This window comes from Nematolebias whitei, chromosome 12 (genome assembly GCF_014905685.2).
Source record: "Nematolebias whitei isolate Nwh7 chromosome 12, NemWhi1, whole genome shotgun sequence".
NCBI classification, from domain to species: Eukaryota; Metazoa; Chordata; class Actinopteri; order Cyprinodontiformes; family Rivulidae; genus Nematolebias; species Nematolebias whitei.
The window spans coordinates 20,664,812-20,675,401 of record NC_056509.1 but is presented as its reverse complement, the minus strand read 5'-3'; positions in this window follow the sequence as shown (position 1 = coordinate 20,675,401).

The window sequence follows — 10,590 nt, the reverse complement described above, 5'->3', positions numbered from 1 at the left end:
GTGTGTGTGTGTGTGTGTGTGTGTGTGTGTGTGTGTGTGTGTGTGTGAAACGGACTGAATCAACATCTCCACAGCCGGACACGTCTTCATCAAAGAACTCCCGAGGACAGCTCTGTGTCTGAGTTTCAGCTGGTGAGTTTACGTTTGTTAACCTGACTGACCTGATTGAAAAATGTTGGATTTTATACCTGGATTATTGAGCATGGACTTTGTTACGTTTGTTAATGTTATTGCAGCTTAACACGTACATCGCGGTGAAATAACGCTAACTTTAAGATATTAGTATGTAAATTTATTTTATCTACGTAGCTAGCTAAACTCAGAAGCTAACTACAGATTGACAGTAACAGATGAAGCTTAGCTTGTAAAACTGCTCATCCATCCAGTCAGCTGCTTAAACAGTTCACTAATGTTCACTGTTTATGTTAATGTTCTCCTCACAGGAGCCTCTGACCCAGATGTGAGAACAGACAGAAAAGAGAGGTGGGGGCCACAGGTCAATCACAGACTTTGTTGTTAAAAGTTTGCTGTATTTTCTACAGTGGAGCTGCACAGTGGAGGTAAGTTACAGTGTAAAGGATGTTGTTGACCAGTTAAACTTTTATCTCTCAGCCTAGATAATGTTTTTTGAGTAATAATAACACAACCATGTTATTGTCGATGTTTTGTTCTCATGTCAATTAGGGAGATGATCAGAGCCCTAAACCCCAGAGAATCACAGAGAAGATTCAGGCAGAGACACAAAGGTACAGAAGTTGTCATCAACTCTAACCTCAGTGAATCCAGTGACCTGCTGGTGGAATGTGAGGGACAATATGTCAGTGCTATCAAACTGACAACAGGTATCTGTGTTTGCAACAAGCATCATCTACAGCCTCAGAGTGAACATTTTCTACTGCTGGAGACACCATCAGCCAGGAGTGGGCTTGTTTGTGTCCAGAGAAAGCAGACATGTTGTTTCTGAAGAAAAACTGTTCAGTGAAAAGGTCCTCAGTGTGTAGCAGTGAACATTAGACAATGACATGTCACTTGTTGTTTGCAACTGTTCTTTTGAACTGGAAATTATTTGTTTATTTTAATGTAAGAAAACTGCTTGGAATAGAAAAATACCAAAGTAAAAAAATAAAATTCACAATTTGTACTGCAATGTGTAACGTAATTTTATTCTTTTTAGAATTAATATTAATTACAAAATTGGTACGGAAAAAAGAACCGTCCAGGAACCGACACCGAAGTGAAGGTACTGACACTGGTACCGATACCGATTTTTTTAGAAAGGTACCCAGCCCTAGCTACCAGACAGCATCAAGAAAGGAATGTTGGATTGTGGGCCAAGCATTCCAGTCCCATGAGATCTCTAGCAATTCTAACACAACTGTTGGACTTATTCCATCATTTTTTACATTATTTACCATGTTTCAATAACTAGCATTGCCTGGATAAGAGGTTCACCATCCCATGTGTAGGCTTTCATTTCTACCATAGCAGAGATGACTATGTTTGGAGGGATGCTGTAACCAGGAGGCATGGACTGATGATACTGTAATGGGTTCATTAATAAGTATTGGTTTTGCATTGCCATAGACAACTATCACATGCACATATGGTGACACTTAAAGAAGACTAATCCTGCAAGTATTCTTAAAAGACCAATTAACATTACTCCTGGCATCATGGATATGCATTCATGTCACCTGTGGGAGTGATTTTGGTACTCAGCACAATGTTATGTCACTGACATCCTGCATCTGTAGTCTGTCTGTCTTACCACTCCTGCGACAGCACGCTGGGACAATCTTTGAATAAGACAATGCTCACTACATGACACATTTATGAACTGCCTGCATCATATTGACATCCTCATGTGGGCAGCCAAGCTTCCAGTCTCCCCTCAATCAAATATGTAAATGGTAAATGGACTGTGCTTATATAGCACCTTTCTATCTAATCAAGATACTCAAAGCGCTTTACACTAAATAAAGTAAGTAATTAAACTTTATTTGTATAGCACTTTTACAGATCAGATCAAAGTGCTTTATAGAATATAAGACAAAACATAAATGATAAAACAGAAGGCAAAGTAGAACAACATACATCTGACATAAAATCAAACTAAGGTAATTAAAAGCCACTCTGAACAAATGCCACTACAATCTCTGCCCTCATTTACCCATTCATACACTCTACAATGTCTCTACAAAGACTAATCAGAGCTTTAGATCACATCCATACACCGATGGGACACACGTAAGAGGCACTCAGTGTCTTGCCTAGGGACACTTCAACATGTGACAGCTGGTGGAATCAAACCCCCAACTCTCCCATTGGAGGACAACTGCTCTAACCACTCAGCCATAGCTGCCCCAAGGTGTGTAAGGTTCTGCAAACTTTGACCCAGTGCCAATGTGGTAAATCTTAAGGACAAGTCAAAACAGCTGTGGACCAACTTGAAACACAAATAGTCTCTTTATCCAAAGCTTCAGGAAATGCTCCAACCTACTGACATAGGACCAGCAGTAAGCCCACGCTACCTACTTTGATATCCATCGGATCCTATGTGATCATTGCAATACAGTCCCATGACCTTTCACTATCTGCAGGGTCATTTAATTTCCACCACTTTGGGTGTTTCACAAGTTTTTTAATTGAGAGTATTTCTTCAGTGCATCAATGAAAAGGAATTTCAACATGTTCTCACACTTTCTGGGTGGTAAATTCAGTGAACAGTCAGCTTCGACTGGTTACAGTATATACAGCAGAGGACTGTGGTGGTGTAAAACACAACAGACAAACTTTTAAAGTGGTGTGGTTATGGGAGAGCTTTTATACTTTCAGCACCTTGCAAGTACTAAAAGCAGGCTCTGTCCTGTGCCTGCTGGGAATACTATAAAAAAGAATGTGTTCCTGCCATTGAAAACAAGCCCTAAAAGAGCCCAACACCACAAAGACGGGTCCCCAGTGGTCCGTCAGCTTTTTGCAGTGTCAACCACATGCTTTTGGGCTGATACAGATGCTTTCACTCTCCAAACTATGTGCAGAAAGGAAGCAAGTTTATCCAAGCATCCCCCAAAATGCCCTTCTTCCTGTTCTCGACTAGTCTCTCTTTATTTCACATTCCTCGACTGTCGTTCAGAACCCAAACTCACTGTCTGTCTCAGTTTGTTCATTCCCTCTGGCAGTTTTGTTTTACTTCATTTTCACCATCAAACATGACGATCTGTCATCGCTGACACAGAGTGCACCGACCTCCAGCGAACGCCGTCACTTTAAACAACCGCCGTCCTGTTTGGACGACTCACATGAACAGAGGACTCAGAAACAGGGAATAATGATGAGTATGAAGCGCAAGGTTCAAGAAGTGAAGATCAAACAAGACAAAACAAAAAAGAAGGGAGGACAAGGAAGTGGAAATTCACTTAAATCCACACTAAAATAACTATTTTCAACACATCTTGTTAAAAAAAAGGAAAGGGTAGACGGTTACAAATGCACACATGGGGTATTTATCTGCAACTCCAGCTTAGATTCACAGCTGTCGGTAAAGATGTAGGTCAACCAAGCAGCAGCTTGGACTGAGGGGTTGACTCAGATTAGTAAGAGTAGGCTCTGGCATCCAGGACTGTCATGCTGAGTCAAGAGAGAGGACGGGGACAGAAGAAGAGCTCCAAGTCAAGATAGAGACGATGATGGAAGAAAATAAATGTAAAAGAGAGGGGAAATAAAAGATAAACTCTGGAAACTCTGCAGACCTTTGTTGAATGGGTTAAATACATGTCTTGTGCTTCTTTTACGTGGAGAGGGCTTTGGTCTCCCTCAGGAGTCGGATTGTTGGATCCAAGACAGACTTAAAAATAAAGACAGGAGTGGAAAAATGTGAAACCTGTTTTTTGCCAAGTTGTCTGCAGCCTCAAAGCATCTGAAGCTGCAGACATGTTTTCCCAGGTTTTTATTTTATTATTTATTTATTTTTTGCGGGGGAGTTATTCATCAATTTGCACAAGAAATTTCAGACATTGAACAATATGCTTGAATAAAAAAAGACGTTGTAGACACTGCTCTTTTCCTTTGCAGCAAAGCACTGGGATACTCAGCAGCAGACTGAGGATAAGAAACAGCAATATGTAGATATTAGACACACAGAAATCCATATTAATCCAAAGATCTACACTGAGAAGTTTGCAAACTCTCTGAAAATGTTAAGCAAACACTTAGTGAGTCTGACATATTTCATACTTCCGCTTCTGTCTGAGACAAAAGACAACAGATTCACAGATAAACTGGAGGGAAAGAAGGGGAAACAAACACTTGACTTGTAAAAGAGCAAGAACTGTGACGCTAAATGAACCCAAAATGACTAAAACCAGAAAATAACAATAAATGGGGAAAAAAATGTAGGTGTACTAGAATCAAATGCCAGGGATGACAGGTTATTTTTTATTTCATTCATTTACAGTTAAAAATAAATATGTCACATGTTAACATAAGCAAAAGTTCTGAATGAAAAGGAATAGTTTGAAGAAAAAAATCTTATATAATCTACCCCTTTTAGATGTAGGAAGAGAGCCACCTGCATCATGAAGGACCCCACTCACTCAGCACAAACACTTTTTGTCCCACTCCCCTCAGGAAGGAGGTTGAGGAGCATTAAGTGTAGAACCACTAGACTGAGGACCAGCTTCTACCCTGAGGCTGTTAGACGCATGAATCTCTAACCAGGATAATCAATGTGAAAAATCACATCATGTTGCTGCTGATCTGTTTTATGTTGCTGCTGATCTGTTTCATGTTGATGTGTTCATGCGTGCTCATCTACTCACACAGACTCATGTTTGTGCTGCTGTTCGACGTGATGTTTTTATGCTACTAGTGCTTAGTGTATTATTTAGTAGATGTTTTTCTTAGTTCATATCTTAGATCTTATTAATGTTTTTCTTTTACATTTTATTGTTGGATGTAACTAGGACCCTGTGTACACAATCTCGTTCCACCAAATGTACCACTTGTGATGGGAATGACAAATAAATCTCTCTCGCTCTTTTCCCAAAAGTCAATGTACTACACCACAAGCAACCCAGTTTCAATCAACCATCCATATAGACACATCTTTGAACACAAAACAGGCAATGTATTTATATAAATAAAAAAATCTTTGTTATGATACAGAACTCTGAATCAATATATTTCATTGTACCCTAAAAGAAAATTATATTTTATTATTTTCTTAAAAATAAAAATAGATCTACTCTTGTTGGTTTCTTTAGACAGAATGTTCCGCAGATTTGTTCCATAAACAGAAATACAACGATCCATTTGTTTAGTTCTGACTTTGGGTTACAAAAAATCTCAGATTCTTTCAAATTATAAATGCTGCCTCTTTTAATAAATCTTTTTTGCAATATATTGGTAACATACTGTTATGCATTTTAAACATAACTTGCAGAATATAATACCCCACCAAGTCATGAAATTTGATTAATTTTAAGTTACAGAACAATGGATTTGTTGGATCTCTGTAGCATTTTCCACTTATAATTCTAACAGCTCTTTTTTGCAGAATGAAAATAGAAATTGTTTATGATTTACAGGCATTCCCCCAATAGCTCAAATAGGGAATGATGAGTAAATTATACAATATGAGCAATGCTTCTTCATTTAGTAAGTCTTTCACTTTATATAATAATGCAATTATCCTTGATATTTTTATCTTTAAATTATTGATATGTGGTTTCCAGTTTATATTTTCATCAAGAGTAACACCGAGGAATTTGACCTCTCTCACGCGTTTAATCACAACCCCATCAACATCAATCAACACATCTGTAGGAATCTCTCTATTGCTAAATATCATGTAGTTAGTTTTTTCAACATTCATTGGTAATTTATTTAAATTCAACCATGTTTTTATGCTACTCAAATCATTTTTAACTACCTCCAACACATTTGTCAAACTTTCACCAGAATAGAAAAAAGTGGTGTCATCTGCAAAGAGAATACTTTGAAGATGTCTAGGTATGTGAACTAGATCATTGATATATAAAATAAAAAGTTTTGGTCCAATAACTGACCCCTGGGGTACTCCACAGTTTATATAATGTAAGTCAGATCTGACATTGTTATTGTTATTGATGAGAAGCAGCAATTTTCTTAGATTACTATAAACATTCCTGTCTGCATTTTCTTAATGAAATAGTTACATCAGTCCACCAGCATGAAGTCCAGTCTAATGTTGAAGGTTTGCTGTGTGTACAGCCAAAATCAGCTTTATTTACACCAAAGTCCATGCTCAGTAATCCAGGTATAAAATTCAACAATGTTCAGTCAGGTCAGCTTTCTGTTACTTTTAATACAAGACTGCTGTTAGACTTGTTTTTAATTTGTTTTCCTGTTGGTCAAAAACTTAAAAAATAATAATCCTGTTTTATTGTTTTTTTTTTATGATTTGTTTCAACCTTAGGCTCAGAGAAACTGAGATCAAATCATTTCATGTCCACAGACTAATGCCACATGACATTGATGGAAGTCAAAGCTGAGTTGCGAGTCAGGAAAATAAATGTAAATGGCAGCTTATCATTATTCCAGCAATAATCTCTATCATTTGTAAAGCCAAAGTGCCACAATGAAGGAAGTGAGAGTTAAACTCCATTAAGTATGACAGCGCAATTGATCTGACTGCGACTGATGTGTCGGTGCCACACTGTGTTTTTGTCCAGCCTGTTTAAACAGAAATGCACACGGCTCGACCGTCTCCTGTAGATTTTCATCAGTCCCCAATCAACGTGTGTGCTGAGCATGCATACATGCTGCACGCTGTTCTGGTTACGCACATGCGACTGTGATTAGCGGGAGATGAGTGAGAGCTGTAGTCACGCAGAATGACAACAAACTGGGGGCAGATGCTGCAGAGACAACTGAACAGCACCGCTTGGGTCGACTCGGTATTGACAGCAGAGGTCATGGTGAGACCAACCTGTAAACAACAAATGGGGCAGAGAAAAGGGCACTATCATGTTCAAGATGAGCTGTTCACCCCGATCAAACAAGCACTTTTATTGACCTTTGACCAGAATATTACTCAAACCTTTGGTTTAGAGAATGACACATTGCAGAAATCATTGAAAAATAACATTTGAGAACAGAAAGACCTATACTGCAACAAGTGGTACCACAGCTATGAGTCACTTAACAAATAATGCTTTAACTCTCAATTATGACAATGAGCTTTGGGCTCACCTGTATAGAGATCACAAATATAAGTGATAGTTTTGCCTACAGAGTGACTGAATCCATCATTAAACCTGCGCCTCAATGAACCGTGATGGTTGGCAACTGGTTGAAAACACAACATTGGGATAAAACACTTTTTTTTTTTTTTTACTTTGACCACACTCAATACTTAAAACACACATGTACCTGTAACTGTGAATTAATTGTGCTAAATGAATGACACATTTTTTAGGTAATAGCTCACTGAGCTGTGATTATTGAGACTTTTTCTTTCAGCTGCTTCTTCAGGGTCACCACATCAAACTATTTTGCACGAAGACTTTGTGATTGTTTTTATGTCGGATGTTCTTCCTGACACAACCACAGACCACCGAGCTACCACAGCCGTCTGTGTGGAGCAGAGAGCTGATATCTAGGGCACCCGGAGGAGCAGATGGTGTGGGTTAAGGGCTTTGCTCAAGGGCCCAGGGTGGGCAAATCAGGGTGGAGGCAGGTGCGGGTGCTCCACCTTTCCTACCCACATTTTGATGGTGTTGGTATGGAGAGTCGAACCGATGACCTTCCCATTACAGGCCCACTTTCTCTATCTCTGCACCACCACTCCCATTCCACTCCACAGGTACAAAACAAATTCCTAAAAATTGGGAGAAAATATATTAAATTTTAGCCTCAGTCTCATGTAAGAGTGTTTGGGACCAAATGAAAACGATGCCATGTGGCTGCGTCTTGAGTGGGGAATAAAAAACAAACAAACAAAAAACGTTTTTTTTTATCTGCAGACAGTTAATGTTCAAAATTCAAACAACAGGGCTGCACACCGCTGTAACTTATGCAACAACAAAAACAGAACTCAGTGAATGTAGTACTTTCTGCAGACATTCAAAAGAAGATTATGTGTGAAATTTGTCACAGTCAGTTTATTCTTCTTTAACTTTAATCACTCACTCTTTGGTTTCATAGGTTTCCCCTATGACTGTTAGGACTGAAACAACTCAACTCAGAAGGATTCAAAGTTTCCAGACACCTGACATCTTTTTTTGGTTGCAGATCCATTTGACGTTTTCTGTTGAAAAATCAAAGATTACTGAATATTACAAACATGTTTTTCTTTGGGGCAGCACGGTGGCACAGTTAGTAGAGCTGCCGCCTCTCAGAAAGTAGCTCAAATCCTGGCCGGGACCTTTCTGTGTGGAGTTTACATGTTCTCTTTGTGCTGCGTGGGTTTTCTCCGGGTACTCCAGTTTCCTCCCACAGACCAAAAACATGCATGTTAGGCTGATTGGTAACTCTAAATTGTCCCTAGGTGTGAGTGAGAGAGTGAATGTTTGTTTGTCTCGTTTGTCTCTGTGTGTCCCTGTGATGGATTGGAGACCTGTCCACCCTGGACCAACATGGTATGCCAGTTGCAGAAATCTTACAGAAACTGACCATCACTCATCTGCAGTGACTGATTTAAAAGTTGAATAAGAAAATGTGAAGTTAAAGGAAACATCCTTTGTCCCAAATACAGTTTAAGTATCATTATTTTGGTTACTTTATTTGTCTTTCTTTATGAATTGAATGTAACTATTTTCACATTATTCAACAAACAAAATGGATTTTTTTTTAAAGGCAATGGCTAGGCATTAAAAAACAAAAATTTAGCTCTCCCAACTACCCATTAATGTTGCTATAATTTTAAAATGTAACCGGAAGTTATGTGTTAAGAGGAAAGGAAAGAGAAGTTATGGAGATGCGCTAATGTCGAACCGGTTAAAGCCATAGACATAATATGTCTGTGGTTAACACTAACGCCTTGTTTTATTTTTGTCCAGCCTTGTGTTTTTTCCGTCCAATCAGATGTGGCCCTCCAGATACGCCTTTTTTTTAATTGTCCAATCAGATGTGGCCCTCTAGTCCTGATCAGTTTACATAAAACCTTCAGTTTTGGCTGATGCTGCTGTCCATTTAGCTCAAAAATCAGAACTAACTTTACCATGTTTTAGATAACTGGTCAGTTTAAAACATCATTCTTCATCCATCCATCCTTCTTGTGCCAATTATCCAAGACAAGATTGTGGGGGTAACAGACCTCCCCCTCCCCAGCTACCTTCTCCATTTTTTCAGATGAAATTTAATGTGTTCCCAGATCAACTAGATCCAAGGCCTTGTTCTAGTAAGATATGTCAATACGAAGTCCATTGCAAAGCATCTAGAAGACATCCATACCATATCCTGAACCACCTCAGTTGGTTGCCTTCTGTGCAGGGGAGCAACCCCTTAACCCCTCCTGAAAACATGAGCTACTCACCTTATTCCTAAAATTTGCATTTTAATAAGCTGCAACCATTGCCAATAAATTGTGAACAGCATTTGCAAAGGTGTTTTTAACACGTCTTAAAATGCATGCATCAAACTTAAGGCCCATGGGCCAAACCTGGCCCATGTGACGATCTTATCTGGCTCTCAAAATTATATTTATATGTAAATTGTTTTTTTTTATCGCCTCTCCTTTTGCATAAAAACCTAGTGTAGGCTCCATTCATCTTGTTTTTCTGTGTTTATCTCCACTAGGGGGTGTATTTCTTTTTGTGTACTGAATTATGTCAGCAGAGGAAGGTGGTTACTTAAGGGCAGGTGTGATTCTGTTCAGGTGTTGCTAATGAGAAGGGATAGTTTTCTACTGTGCTTAGTTTAGAGTCAAGGCAGATTTATTTGTTTTCTAAATGGAAATGGACATTGTGAGGGAAATAAATGACTTTATGATTTATAAGTCGAAATGAAGATCTGCATAGTGAAGCTTCATTGAGCACATGTAAAACCAAAGCCTACCAGGAAGAACAGCAACCAGTAGCCTAAAATATAGGATTTTAGCCGCTACACCTAGCATACTTCATTTAGTGCAGACTTCTCATGACATTTGGTCAACTTCATAGCCAAGCAAAACATCCATCCATCCATCCATCCATCCATTCAACCATCATCTTTTACCCGCTTCTTCTTTTTCGGGTCACTGGTGCCCATTTCCAGCAGTCACTGTGTGAGTGGCAGATATAACGCTGTTTCTTAGAAACCTTCAGTTTTATAAAAGAGCTGATGTAACTTACCTAAAGAGCAGCAAATACAGCTGCCAATCAGTGTTTGCCCCCTACAAACCCCTATTCTCCAGAAACGCCCACTTTTGGTCTGCAGAGAACCCGTTGTCAATTTTTCTGCTAAAAGCCTAAGTACATTTACACTGAGCATGGAAGTAGCCTAGTCGAAGCAAAGATTTAGGTCAAGTAACCATTGTGTTTTTCTCCATTAGACACCTTTGGATTCACAATAGGAATGCAAAAAGAAACAGCCTCAATCTTTGTGCATCACATGCACATTTCAACATCTTTC